Source organism: Trichosurus vulpecula, chromosome 6, assembly GCF_011100635.1.
Source record: "Trichosurus vulpecula isolate mTriVul1 chromosome 6, mTriVul1.pri, whole genome shotgun sequence".
Lineage (NCBI taxonomy): Eukaryota > Metazoa > Chordata > Mammalia > Diprotodontia > Phalangeridae > Trichosurus > Trichosurus vulpecula.
In genome coordinates this window covers 260,679,499-260,693,752 of record NC_050578.1, presented here as the reverse complement: position 1 = coordinate 260,693,752, position 14,254 = coordinate 260,679,499, and the positions used below count along the sequence as shown (strand labels likewise).

The window sequence follows — 14,254 nt, the reverse complement described above, 5'->3', positions numbered from 1 at the left end:
TACTGCAGACACCTTTCCAGAGGGTTTTGAGGGTCAAAAGTATATTGTAATAATACTAAAATATGCTAATTTCCTTAACAGTAAAACTCAATAACTTTAAACCACATAAAGCAAAGATCATCTGTCAACAATTACTGAATACTTGTCACTCATAGTTATAGCACCCGCCTACATGCCACTAATTTCCTAAAAGGCCTTATCAATTATTGCAGTTTTTCAAGGTCCAAGGACATAGTTAAAGAGTTTAATGTGATTACTAAAAGCATGATAAAGTGAAGAGGAATTAAAAATATGTATCAAAAGATACAACATCTCCGTTCCAATCTCCCATTCTAGTTGTAGTCCATTTCCAAAACCAACTATCTGGATCTGAGTCAGCATTGAAATTTATTATTTTATAATACTACCCCTGTTCTATTAAGGCCAGGATAAAGAGTACTGTGATATAATCCTTAAAGGAATTGTGCAGTGCTGCTGAGACGTTGATTATTTTGACTGCATCTTCATAAATGGCCTGGTAACTTCCTAATATCATGGATGCTTATATCTTTCTGGCTTGGGCATCTATCTATCCCTGCAACCAGCCTCTTAAAAAGGACATTGCTCACATGGCACAAAGGTGAATATCCACAGAGTATGTCCCCACTGTCACAAATCTAACATAACCAAACCAGAAAGCATGAGCATGGTTTTGTGGGATTCTTGATCTCCAGCTTTTCCTGCTACTTATCAGTTTCAAGTAGTTATCTACAAGAACAAGACTCTGAAGAATGAAAAACAAGGCTAGGCCAGGTGTAGTGAGCTATGAGAACCTGTATGATTAAAAGATGAGAAGATATGTCCTTAACTTGGGATCTTCAACTTTGTTCAATATTTTGATAAATATTTTCCAATATAATTGGTATCCATCACAATCTCACATAACATAAGGATTTTATGCCTTTAAAACATTATTTTGAGAATGGAGTAACACAGAATTCACTAGTCAGTCTATGTGGTCCATCACACAATCAAACACACACACATATGCATGCTTGCACACACACGCACACACACACACACACACACACACACAAACTCACAATGACTAAGTAGTTCTGGCATAAGAAAAGACACAAAACGGGGACAGTATTAGCAGAAAGGGATTTTCAGAATATAAAATGATGGAAGTAGAAGAGAGATATAGCAACTCTGATTTATGTGTACCTTGTAGTAGAATCATACTAGGAAAATGAACCATGACAGGAATTTTTCCTTAGATCACATTGACATGTATATTAGAGTTTTCAAGCATGAAAAAAAGAAAGCAAGCCTGTGAGTCAAAAACTAAACTTGAGAAAGGAGGTACCTGAAAGTCAATGCAAATGTGGCTGAAAGAAGAATGAAATGGGGTGGAATTCAAAGGAGAAAATTTACAGAGTAGGGGACAGTGAGAAAAAGTAAGGTGCAGCAGGAATCAAGAGTCCCTACATCTACTCAAGTATCAGTGGGTACAAAAATATAGACCACTTCACTGTAGAATGTGGTCCAGGGTTCAGTTACTTTTAAAAATAGTCAGGATTTTTCAACAACATAAAATAGAAGGTAGGGGTGAGGAGATGAGATGAAGAAGTCTTAGATAAAGGTGATATGAGTTTCAGAAACCATCTTGTAGGGGCAGCTAGGTGGCGCAGTCAGTAGAGCACCGGCCCTGGAGTCAGGAGGACCTGAGTTCAAATCTGGCCTCAGACACTTGACACATGTACTAGCTGCGTGACCTTGGGCAAGTCACTTAACCCCAACTGCCCTGCCAAAAAGCAAAAAAAAAAAAAAAAAAAAGAAACCATCTTGTTTGTTTGTTCATTAATTACCTATTATTTATCCATTCATTCCTCCATCTATTCACTTATTTATTTATTCATTCTTCCTTTGTTTATTTGTTGAAATCTGGTTCTCCTTATCTCACCCAGCCTAGAAGAACCACTCATGATTACAAATCTGCCACTGACAGGCTATAGGAACTTTGGCCTCCTCCACTTTGGATCTGGCCTGAACCACCTTTGGCAATCTAGTAGTCCCTCGATAACCCCGCTGCTCATATTGGTACTAGACTTAGTACAGATGCACAACTGGCTTGTTCCATTGCAGCATTGTAATCTACAACTCAAGAGATTTCCAGCATGGAGTAATTCCTTCTTAGTCATTTAGACAAGATTCATTAACCACCTAATCACTTGTGAAATATATTTTCATCTTTTCAAATGTTTACCTTTGATCAGTAGCCATGATGAAAACAACACTTTTGCCCTAATGTCTTCACCATTTTGCCTAAGTTTTAGTAATCTTTTACAATTCTTTCAGGATTCCCCCTCTGATGATATCATTTATGTTCATGTCAATCATCAACTACAGGCAGTTTTCACTGAAGTTCCCTGGGTTGCTGTGTTTGTTTATTTTTCTCGAATATCTGTTTTCCCTATGATAGATTTTGAAATGCTCCCTGTGCCTCAAGTACACTTTAGTTCCTACTCCAATCCACCCTCCACCAAAGTGCAAAATGATTTTCTGAAAGTATGTGCCCCCTCTACTCCTTCAATATATTCTGCAGTGATTACTCATAAAATATTTAACCTCAATAAAAAGGTCATTTATTTGGAATTTAAGGTCTTCATGACGTAGTCCCTTCCCATCTTTCTTAGGCATTACCTTTCTCCACACTCTCTAAGGTCTAGCCATAGTGACTAACTTGCTGGTCCCCACACATGTCACTTTACTTTTCTTCTCTAAAGCTTTGTATGAACTATCTCAAATATCTGGAATTATCTCCTTCTTCAACTACAAGCTTTTGAATCCCTGGCTTCTGCCTTCAAGAAGGCTGAAAAGCAAACATCTCTAGGCAGCCTTCCTTCTCTCCACAGTTCTTATCCCCTCTGTTACTTGTAGCTTGTGTGTGTGTGTGTGTGTGTGTGTGTGTGTTATTGTAAACCTACATATAGATATATAGTACCTATGTATATTCTTCTTATTTCACAATTAGAATATAAGTTTCTTGATTGTATGGGCTAGTTTTTTTTCTTATTTTATTTGTATTCCGGGTGTTTACCCCAATGCTTGGCATTTAGTAAATGCTTTGTTTTAATGCTCATTGATCTAATGGCTGATGCTGGATGGCATAATTAGTGCAAAAAGAAAATGATTTACTGAAATGATATATCTTTAAAAAGTAGCAACACCATTTTCCCCCAATAACTTGGAGTATTCTACAAATATAAATTGCTGTCCATGGAGTCCATAATTGGAGAGACACACGGGAATAGATTTGGCCAAGGCAATACATAATAATAAAAATATTTAGAGTTTATACGGTTATTGTTGTTGTTGTTGTTTGTCTTTCATTCTCCAAGAGGATTCATGACATCCAAAGGGTGATGTCTTGAATTGCTCATGGATTGGACTTAAGTGAGGCAGAGCTGTGCAAAGTTATCGGTCTCACTCTCTTTTCCAAAGTGATCACAAGCCAGTAACGAGACAAAGACCCAGACAACTGGTGATGGCCGAGGATGCAGTGGGTGAACCTTGGACTTTCTAAATTAAGGTCTTTCCAAGGTCTCAGTTTGTCTAAGGCCATGACCATTCAATGACAAAGGGCTGGGTAAGAATTGACACAAAAGATGGCCAAATGTACCATCACAAAGATATTACTGTAGGAGGGCAAGATCTTTGAAGTAAAGACTCTGGCTGGAAGAGAAAAAAAAAATCACTATTTACACTTCTTCCATGCCATCAAAATCTAAATAGTAAGCAAGAGAGTCTCATTTTGGGGCTATTACTGGCTATTCAAAGAACCCTAGAGTGATTAGGGTTTAGAGGCCATAGGTAAGTAGTTCCCTTTAAAACACAACGGGCTTTTTAAAAGCCTGTTTTTTTTTTTCCAGAGGTATATCTGGAGAAATAAAAAAATAAAAGCTGTACAGGAAAAAATAAATTGTCTCAGCTTTTTGGGAAAAAAATAAGAAGAAAAAAAGATAGAAGAAGGATAAGGAGGAGTAAGGAGAGGAAGAAGGGAAAGAAGAGGACAAAGAAAAAAAGGAAGAAAAAGAAGAGGAAGGAGAAGCGGAAAAAGGACAATGAAGAAGAGAAGGAGAAAGAGTAGAGGAGGAGGAAGAGGAATCACATGTATTAAATGCTTATTTTGCTCTGCACAAGTTGGCACATAATTTTTATGTTTCTCTGAATTCATCTTACCCTAATTCTGATCACTGCCACATAATACCAGGCAGAGTTTAGCCAGTAACCATAATCAGGTGGACTTCTGGCCACAGACTAGACTTATGCCAACAGATCCGCTACAAACTCCTCACCAGACCATTCGACCTGTTCTATTACAACACAACAGATTTAAAGGGTTAAAATAGTTGAACTGTTGTAATGGCATACCTTCCTAATAGGACCAATTATTAATCCTCAGAGGAGATAAGGGGCCAATATGTCACCCAGTCCCTACACTGAATGTAGTTCATATTAAATCTCCCATTACAATGAGTGAAAAAAGAATTGAAAAGGATTGGCTGGAATGCTTCCTTGCCAGAACTGTTTGCAGAAAGCAGTGTCTCCCACTGATAGCTGTACTTCGTGTTTTCCTTGCCTCTACTCCTGGTTAATGAGTAATGGAAAAGGGAGGAATCTGCATGGGGAAGATTAAAGGAACATGCTCAGCTGGACTTGGGCCACAAGAGAAATACCATTGGAGGAACTGACTTCAGAAGGGGATGTCTAATCCAAGGACTTTTAAGCCACTGCTGTTCTCATGGTACCTGTAAACCTGATTTTAAACCTTTTTTTCCAGTTCTAAACACATATTTTGTATTATTAGAGGTAAACCGGGTTATATCTCAAATCTTATGCTTTTTGAGTATTTTTCTCCAGATTTTTTTATGGGAAAGATATTATCAAAAGGAGAGACAGAGACACACAAACACACACATAGAGACACAGAAATATGGAGACACAGAGAGAGACAGTCAGAGAGAGAGTCATGGAGATCCACAGAGAGGGACAGAGAAAAAGAGAGGGGGAGAGGGAGAGAGAGAGAAAGGGAGAGAAAGAGAGAGAGAATGAATGTGTATGGGGTAGGGGGGTGGAACGGATAATTCTTTTTGGTGTTCTGAAGTATGTTTAATCTTAAATCTGTATGACTGTTCTACATATGGCAATGAAGGTGCTGAACCCATTAAGTTGGGAAACTACTCGACAAAATGAGATATTGAACTAATGACCTGTGTTCAAATCCTTCCTCAAATATTTATTAATTATGTAACTTTGGACAAGGCACTCCCTGTGCTTTAGTTACTCGGTCTATAAAATGACAGTTTTGGAACTGATCATCTCTAAGGTCATCTCCATCTCAAAATCCTATAATTCTGCCTCCTTAAAAGACACAGTCACAACATTTTCAATTTCTATTCCTATTTATTCTAATTCTCTCCTCTGAAATGGAGGATGTGCCTCTGTGTGGGGGGTGGGGTGTGTGTGTGTGTGTGTGTGTGTGTGTGTGTGTGTATGGGTGTGTGTATGGGTGTGGGTGTGGATGGGTGTGTATGTGTTCAATTAGAACAAAGTGATTTTATGATGTCTATGATTAGACCTTCATATGTGCCTTGTTATGAAGAAAAAATCAAAAGTCGTTTACATTTCAAAAGGATACATTCAGAAAAAAAACGATTACCCATGACAGTGCATACCTCAGTTATTCTAAAACTAAGGCATTCTTTAACTGATTTAACTTATCAACCTCTTACCCCACCCCCAACAAAAAAGAAATAAAGAAACAAGGAACAAGAGGTCACGGGAATAGTTGCAATCTAAATTCATTTGTCAATATTTTTTTTTTAGCACTAAGATGAGACTATCTGCATTCTTCAAGTTCATTTCATATCAGCATCACCATCTCTATTCTATTCTGGACTAATATATAGGTGTGTGAAAACATATTAAGGTTTCAAAAAGATTCTCTGTACAATAACACTATAACGTAGGTGATACATGATCATTCCCATCTTACAGACTAAGCAATAGAGGCATGGATAATTTAAATGACTTTTATAAGGTTAGTCTCTGAGTTGGATTTTTACCCTCAATTCCTGATCCCAACATCAGATCTCAATCTACTTTGCTTCTCTAAAAACATTTGCCCATATTACCAGGCTAACTAGAAAACATAGGGATCAAAGCACAAAGGGGGAAAAATGAAACAGGAAACAAACAAAGAAACAAAAATCAATAGCTCTCAACTCCTTAGTCTAGCTGCACTAGAGAGATGGTGGTTTGTTACCCAGCACTGTAACAGAGATTGTTTGTTGCTTTTTGTGTTGAGTAGAGCTGAAAGACTCTTCTGTGACTTTAGCCAAACTACTTAATCCTTTTAAATCTACTGTTTTACTTGACAGATGATTGTGCTGGATTAGACCCATATTGCCTAGCACATAAAATGCTCATTTTCATGACGACTTCATCTTTAAGATACTATGATTTCACAGTAAATGCCAAAACCTGTAGTCATACATACTAATTTAATATGCCTAATTGTAAAAACAAATTATGAATGATAAATAAGCCTTTAAAAATTACAAATAATTATGTATAATGATATTTATATGCGTATGTACACACAGAAATGTATATATGTATATATATGTCTGTCTCATTAAGTTCCCATGAATCTCTATGATGTAGAGTCCCAGGGGTGTCTTCACGTGGCTAGAGGCAGCAGATTCCCCACCCTTGGTTGTATACACTGTTTCAGATTGAGAAGACTAAGGCCCTTCCAGGTCAGGAGACCTGCCCAGGATCACACAGTTAGTCATTGATAGAATAGAGCTGGAATTCAAATCTTGTTCTTACCTGACTCCAAACAATCTAAGCACATAAACATTTCCTCATGCTCAGAGTGTATTTGTAGAATTTGAATACTGAAAGATACTTAGTGTCCTCATGCAGCCCTGAAATTAATTATTGGAATTCAGGAGTTCAGCTCTATCTACAAATAAACAGAGCTAAGAATACAAATGGAAGGATCATAGATTCAGAGCTGAAAGTGACCTTAAACACCCTCAGTCCCACTCTTCTCATTTTATGGCTAAGGAAACTGATGGCCAGTGAGGATAAGTGACTTACCCTGGGTCATTCAGCTAATAAGTGGATAAATGAGGAAGAATTTGAACCCAGATCTTCCTGACTCGAAGTCCAGCATTTTATCAACAATATCATGGTTTCCCTAATGTTCCTTTAGGCAACTGAATGCACACACACACACACACACACACACACACACACACACACAAAAACTGTACCTGACAGGATCTAAGAGTTGGGAGGAAACTCATAGTTCATGTTTTCCAGTGCCTAATGGATCAAAAATCCTGTTTGCAATCTAACTGAGAAATGGTCATCCTGTCTTAGCTTAAGGTAGTGAGTGGGAATCTCACTATTCATAATGTAAACCACTGCACTTTCATGTGGCTCTAATTAACAGGAAAGTCATCCTTATAAATAAGTCCACATATATCTCTTTGCAATTTCCATTTCTTGTCCCTTATTTTATATTTGTCAAGCAGAATGTTTCTTACCCCATCCATCTATTAAACCCTCAAATAATTGAAGCTGTAATATGCCCCCACCCCATCCCCACTACAAGATACCCATCTGCTCTCATCCACGTTGATAAGTATGAGTACGTTCAACCAGTACTCATATGACATCATTTCTAAAGGCCCTTCACCAGTTTTGTCATCCTCTCTGGACCTGCTCCAGCTTATCAATCTTCTTCCTAAAATGTGGCACACAGCCATATTTCTTCTTACTGTGGAAAAAGCAGCCAGAATATTAGCTATCTCACTTTGTAACTACGCTTTTCAGTGAAGCCTAAGGGGGCAAGATCCTTGTCAGAATATGTTTAGGATATGGATATTTTCAGTTTCTTAGAATTACTTTAACAAATAATCTCCAGAAGTTCAAGACAGGGTGGACCTAGAAGAAGAACCATCCACGTGAAAAAAAAAGAAACGTCTGAGTTTTGGTGGCCTTCAAATTTGATATGAGGCAACTGAGAAAGCAAAAGCAACTTTGGTTATAAGTGAGGACGTGGCATCTAGGATTAGCAGGTGATAGTCCAGTTAGCATACTCTCAAATGGACAGGCCATATCTAAAGAATTAAATCCAATTCTGGACACCAAATTTAAGAAAACATGGATGAAGTAGAGAGAACCATGAGAAGAGGCCTTCATGGGGCAGTGGAGGCTGTTTATGTGGATGATAAAAAAAGTCTTCTTTTGCTTAACAGGAAGAAGAAAGGATGACAATTTAAAGAGGAAAATTTGGGCTGAACATATTTTTTTTTAAAAAATTAAAAAAGAACAATCCTGAAATATAATAAGTTACAAGTGAAGGTGGTGGATTATGCTTCATAGAGAGCCTAAGGAGACATTTATCAGATATATTGTATAGTGATTTTCCAGGGGATGCTGGGATAAGAAAAATGATTTGGAACGGATATCTAAAATTCTTAGAACTGTGAGATATTGACTGATATCTTGTCGTGTCTCTGGATGTGTGAAGTAGTGTGAATGTGTGTATATGACAGAGACAGACACACAGAGACAGAAAGAGACAGAGCCAGAAAGGGAGACAGAGCTTATGTTTCAAGGCAACATCATGTATTTCTAATATGTTATAACACATTAGAACATACAATATAAGTTGGCTTTGAAAATAACAGGTGTATATGTGTCCGAAGGTCATGTCTTTGTTGAATGTTTCTGTGCTCCCCCCAAAAAATAGTGCTTCAGCCAGAAAAAAATGAAAAAGAATAAAAGGAAACACCCCTAGGGGGTGAGGAAATGGTGAAATGAATGAGGGATTCTCTTAGACATGGTTTGTTTAGCCCAGGGTCTAGTCTGGTGACTCACCCATTGCAAGAATGGGGAAAATTTGACCTTCTTATGTTTTTACTATCTACAAAATGTGGTTCACCTAGGAAGATATAACAACATGAAGTCACAAATGCAATTCCAAGGGCAATTAATTATAATTCTCTCTTTTCAAGTGAATGAAGTCTAACCAGTTTATTTCTCACATTTTTATACAGATGAAGAGCATGAACAATGTGACTGAATTCATTCTCCTGGGCCTTACACAGAATCCAGAGATGCAGAAAGTCATATTTGTGGTGTTTTTGCTCATCTACTTGGCAACACTGGCAGGCAACCTGCTCATTATCATCACCATCACCACCAGCCAGATTCTGGGTTCCCCCATGTACTACTTTCTATCATACTTGTCCTTCATAGATTGCTGCTGTTCATCTTCCTTGGCCCCTAAAATGATAATTGATTCACTCTTTGAGAAGAAAATCATCTCCTTTAATGGGTGTATAACCCAGCTCTTTGCAGAACACTTCTTTGGTGGTTCTGAGATCATTCTGCTCACAGTCATGGCCTATGACCGCTATGTGGCAATTTGCAAACCTCTACACTATACCATGATTATGAGCCAGAGGCTCTGTGGCCTTCTCGTGTGGCTAGCCTGGGCTGGGGGCTTTCTCCATGCATTAATACAGGTTCTTATCACAGTCTGGCTCCCTTTCTGTGGCCCCAATATCATAGATCATTTCATGTGTGATTTATTTCCTTTGTTAAATCTTGTTTGCATGGATACTCATGCCCTGGGTCTGTTTGTTGCAGCAAATAGTGGTTTCATCTGCCTCTTAAAGTTTCTTCTCTTGATGGCTTCATATGTAGTCATCTTGACCTCCCTAAAGTCTCACAGCCTGGAGGGGAGGCTCAAAGCCCTCTCTACCTGTGTCTCCCATATCACTGTGGTCCTATTATTCTTTATTCCTTGCATATTTGTGTATCTCCGGCCAATGACCATCTTCCCCATTGATAAGGCTATGACTGTTTTTTATTCAATGATAACCCCCATGTTAAACCCTTTAATCTATACATTGAGGAATACAGAGGTAAAGATTGCCATGAGAAATTTATGGAGTCAAACAATGATGTCATGTAAAAATTATTTTTTTTTGAAGTGCGGAACGTGAAATAAGGTGAATGCTGAAATTCTCTCTCTCTCTCTCTCTCTCTCTCTCTCTCTCTCTCTCTCTCTCTCTCTCTCTCTCTCTCTTTTTCTCTCTGTCTCTGTCTCTCCCAATCTGTCTGTCTCTGTCTCTGTCTATCTCTGTCTCTGTCTGTCTGTCTCTCTCTCTCTCTCTCTCTCTCTCTCTCTCTCTCTCTCTCTCTCACAATTCTAGTGAAGGAACTTGCCCAGGATCACATAGCAAATAATTGTCTGAGGCTGGATTTGAATTTAGATCCACCTGACTCCAGGGCTGTTGCTCTCTATGTACTGTGCCATATAGCTGCACCAATAGTAGGATTCTAGCAGTAATCACATGGTGTTCATCAATAGGAAATTGAGTTTTCTTTTAAATAATATACTTAGGGAAGGCAAATAAATTACTGTTTTTCATGTTTTAAATGTTCATCCATCAATTACTATGTGGCTGCTTTATATACTCATACTACAGCCAAAATTTCATGCTGAATAGAGTGGAAGATGGCCTTGTTTTTAAGGAAGACCTGAATTCAAGTCCTTCTGGCTGTGGAACGTTTTATACCATTTTATATCATTTTTAATTTCAACTAGGCCCAGAGCCTGAATTAATGAGTAACTGGATAAAGATCCAGGACTTGGGCTTCTTTGTTCTCTCTAAAAGTTTGCTCAGGCAATACCCTTACCTCTATCAACAAGGCCAGATTAGACTGACCTAAGGACATTCTTACCCCTGTTAGCCATTAAAGGATGAGACCCTAAACCCAAGAAAGAATACCTTGCTTAATATTAACTGACCTTTGTCAACATTCTTTACAAATCCTATTCCATTAAGGAAAATCCTCTTCTTGTATCATGGTTAAACATACATGGGGGTCATAAACATGAGGTAATACAGGCTTGGTAGGTCTGCTAAAATAACGTATATAAGTTTTCTCATTGCTTTGTTCAGCCAGCCAGAGCTTATGCTCTGACTCCTTGTACGTACAAGTAAGCTAGCTTAGCTATGCTTTAAGGGAAAATAATAAACAACATGGATTTTTCTATCACCTAGCTCTGTTATTTCCTTCAACCGAATTTAACATGACATACAAGTGGGATGTGATCATCAGCAAACTACTTAGCATCTAAGTATCCCTATAGAATTCTCTCAAAATAAAGGTTACAGATTGGGGCTCCAATGTTCATCGATGGCAGGTTTTTTATCATCATAATTTCCCCATAGTCTTTACATGAGAGATCTAAACAAAACCACACATTACATTTCCATAAGACACTTGGCCATTTGACTGAGATGTTTTTCCCTTTTTGAAACTCATCTGCAGAGAATCTTTGCCTTGAATTTTTCCCCCTACAAACAACTTTGACCTCCTTTTTGGCTCTGTGATTATATAATGTCTTTTTCTTTCTTTGACAATGCTTCCTATTCAAGTTGCACAAAACTGGCCCTCCACTACACGACCTTGAATGCATGTCTATAATGCATTTCTTTCTTAAAGAATGAAAAAAGGGGAGATATTTTCTTTGTGTACAGAACTGAGGAGCCCATTTTTAAGGCAGTTTGGACTAGATGGTGTCTAGCCTGTTTATTACCACCCAGATTTTCTGATTGAAGTTTCCTTCTCTCTCCTCTTTGATGTCATAATGTAACCAAATAGACAGGATTATAAGAGTCTTTTTCTAGAAACCGCCCCTCCCCAGCTCTTTTTTGGAACTAGGTATGAAATGAGGTAAAAGAAGGCATCTTTTCCCTACTCATAAAAGTCTATCTGGAAGGGGAAGATCCACAGGTCTCTTGCCAGAATAGAAACAATAGTCATTTACATTCACTCTGAGCCATTAAAACCCAAAAAATAACAAAAGGAGGCTTGGGCTGGGACTTATTATTTGCCAATCCAATTCATTTGCAAGTAAAGACATGGCCTCCCTGATGTGATTGGTCCTTTTTAGACAAACAATAGCTGTATTATCAGAACAAGTCACCAACCACCTCTGTTTCCTCAGCTGTAAAATGGGGATTATAATAGCACCTACCACCCAGGGTTATTGTGAAAATATGTAAAACACTTATTATAATAATTGTTTTCTTTTGTAATCCTGTGTATTTTTCAATTTACTTTAAAAGATATTTTAGCAGTGTCCCTAGAAATCACTGGGACCCCCAAGGTATCCATCAAAATGTTTAGGAACCCTTGATTCAGAGAAAGGGCCCAAGCAACTACTCTGCCAGGGAGAGTGTTTAGCTTTGTGCATACAAATAAACGAGAAAAACAATAAGCAAAAAACAATCACTTCTCTCAAGGACTCACCTATATACAAACCACGTAGATAAAGGATAAACTGGAGATAATCAGAGGAGAAATGTGTGAGCATTAAGTGGTATATTTACTATAGTGTATCAGATTATCTGAACCCCAATAATATCTAAAGCTTCCAAACTGCTTTTGCTCTATTCTAAAAATCCCCTTTTCCTGCCTCAGCAATTTCAAAGAGAAGGAGTATCTTTATTGTCTGTGGTGACAGAAATTCTGCAGCCAGAGCTTTGGGCTAGAGACATTTGCATCTCTAAGTGACCCTACCTGGTCAATTGCCTTGTTTACCTAAGAATTTCCTTTCTTTGATATGGAGACCATAAACTGCAGCTGAGATTCCTTCCTTTAACACTTGCCTGTCTTCTTCCAGTCATGATCATGTACAAGTTAGCTTTAAGGGAATAAATCTATACAAATTTTTATTTCACCTAGTCTGTTCGACTCCTTTAACCAAGCTTAAAGGTCGACTAGTGTAAACAAAGGCACCTCCAACTCAATATGTACAAAACTTAGTTAATTATGTCCTCTACCCAAAACCAGTCAAACACCTGACCTACCCTCTTTTGGTTGAAGGGATCAATCTGTCCTCCCAGGAACCCACATTCACGATCTCTGGATTATCCTGAACACCTCAGTCTCTCCATATAGTTCATTAGTTACCAGATTTTGCTTTTCATTTACCTCCACAATTTCTTTTTGTTCTAACCCATTGATATACTCTGGTGGTTCAGTGGATAAAGCAGTGGGCCTAGAGTCAGGAAGAACCAAATTCAAATCAGGCCTCAAACACTTAACTACTTTGTGATACAGGACAAGTCACTTAATCTCTGCTTGCCTCAGTTTCTCATCTACAAAATAATAAACTTTGTCTTTTTCCTTGGTGGAGAAGGTTGGAGTTGAATTCATTTGGCAGGACCTGGCGTGCCGCTATTTTGGGGTCTTGAGCACCCCTAAATCCTATGGTTCTGAACCCTCATCATTTTTCTTTAACCTCATCAATGGAACTATAGCAAGAGGTATACTGTGATACTTGAGTAGCCAGCTATTGCTAAAAAAACCCTGCCCCCAGCCCCTAACTACAAACCCCAGTTTTACATACTAAAGAGTGGACTCAGACCTTTTGGAGTCTAGCAAATATCCTTGGGTTCCGTGACTCCTCCAAGGAATGTCAATAGATAAGGTTATCCCACTTAATGATAACCTGTCAGAAACTGTGATCTGTCAGGGCCTTTGTTCCTGTACCCCCAGACCACCCTGTGACCTGGCATGTAAATTCCCTATATAAACTACCCTTTCACTTCAAACGTGGCCATTGATTTGTGGTGCAGTTCCCCAATGGCCACCGGCTAATAAATTCTCCACTTAAAACTGATACTCTGTGGTGTGTCTCACTCGCTTCTGGTATAACAATACTATAGCACTGGTATCATTGACTCAGGTCTGTCCTTTACCTAATTAACACTCTATACAAATGGCAAAATGATTTCCCTAAAATGTAGGTATGATCATCTCACTTTTCTCCTCTGCAAATTCCAAATGGTCCCATTTGTCTCTAGTCTCAACAATAAGTTCCCCTATTTAATTTTTAGGGCTCTTTGCAAACCTGACCCTCAACCTAACTTTCCAACCTTATTCTACATTACTCTGAGGGAAATTAATATTATAATGTTATGTTAATAACCATTTATTAGTTTGTGACCCAGCCTTTTTCTCCTATTTTTGTCAGAATACCACTTCCTGAAAAGGCCAAGGGTGAAGAGCATGAAGTGATAGAGTAATGTGCTATGATCACTCCTAGCCCCAAGGCATCTGCTCCACTAGTTTGGGCTGGGCCCCACACAAATAAGACCCTGCC

General features: G+C 38.4%; 1 pseudogene; it reads left to right on the top strand.

Annotated features, from left to right (window-relative positions):
• Positions 1 to 7,419: 7,419 nt before the first annotated feature.
• Positions 7,420 to 11,141, top strand: LOC118853354 (annotated as a pseudogene).
• The last annotated feature ends 3,113 nt before the right edge of the window (positions 11,142 to 14,254 follow it).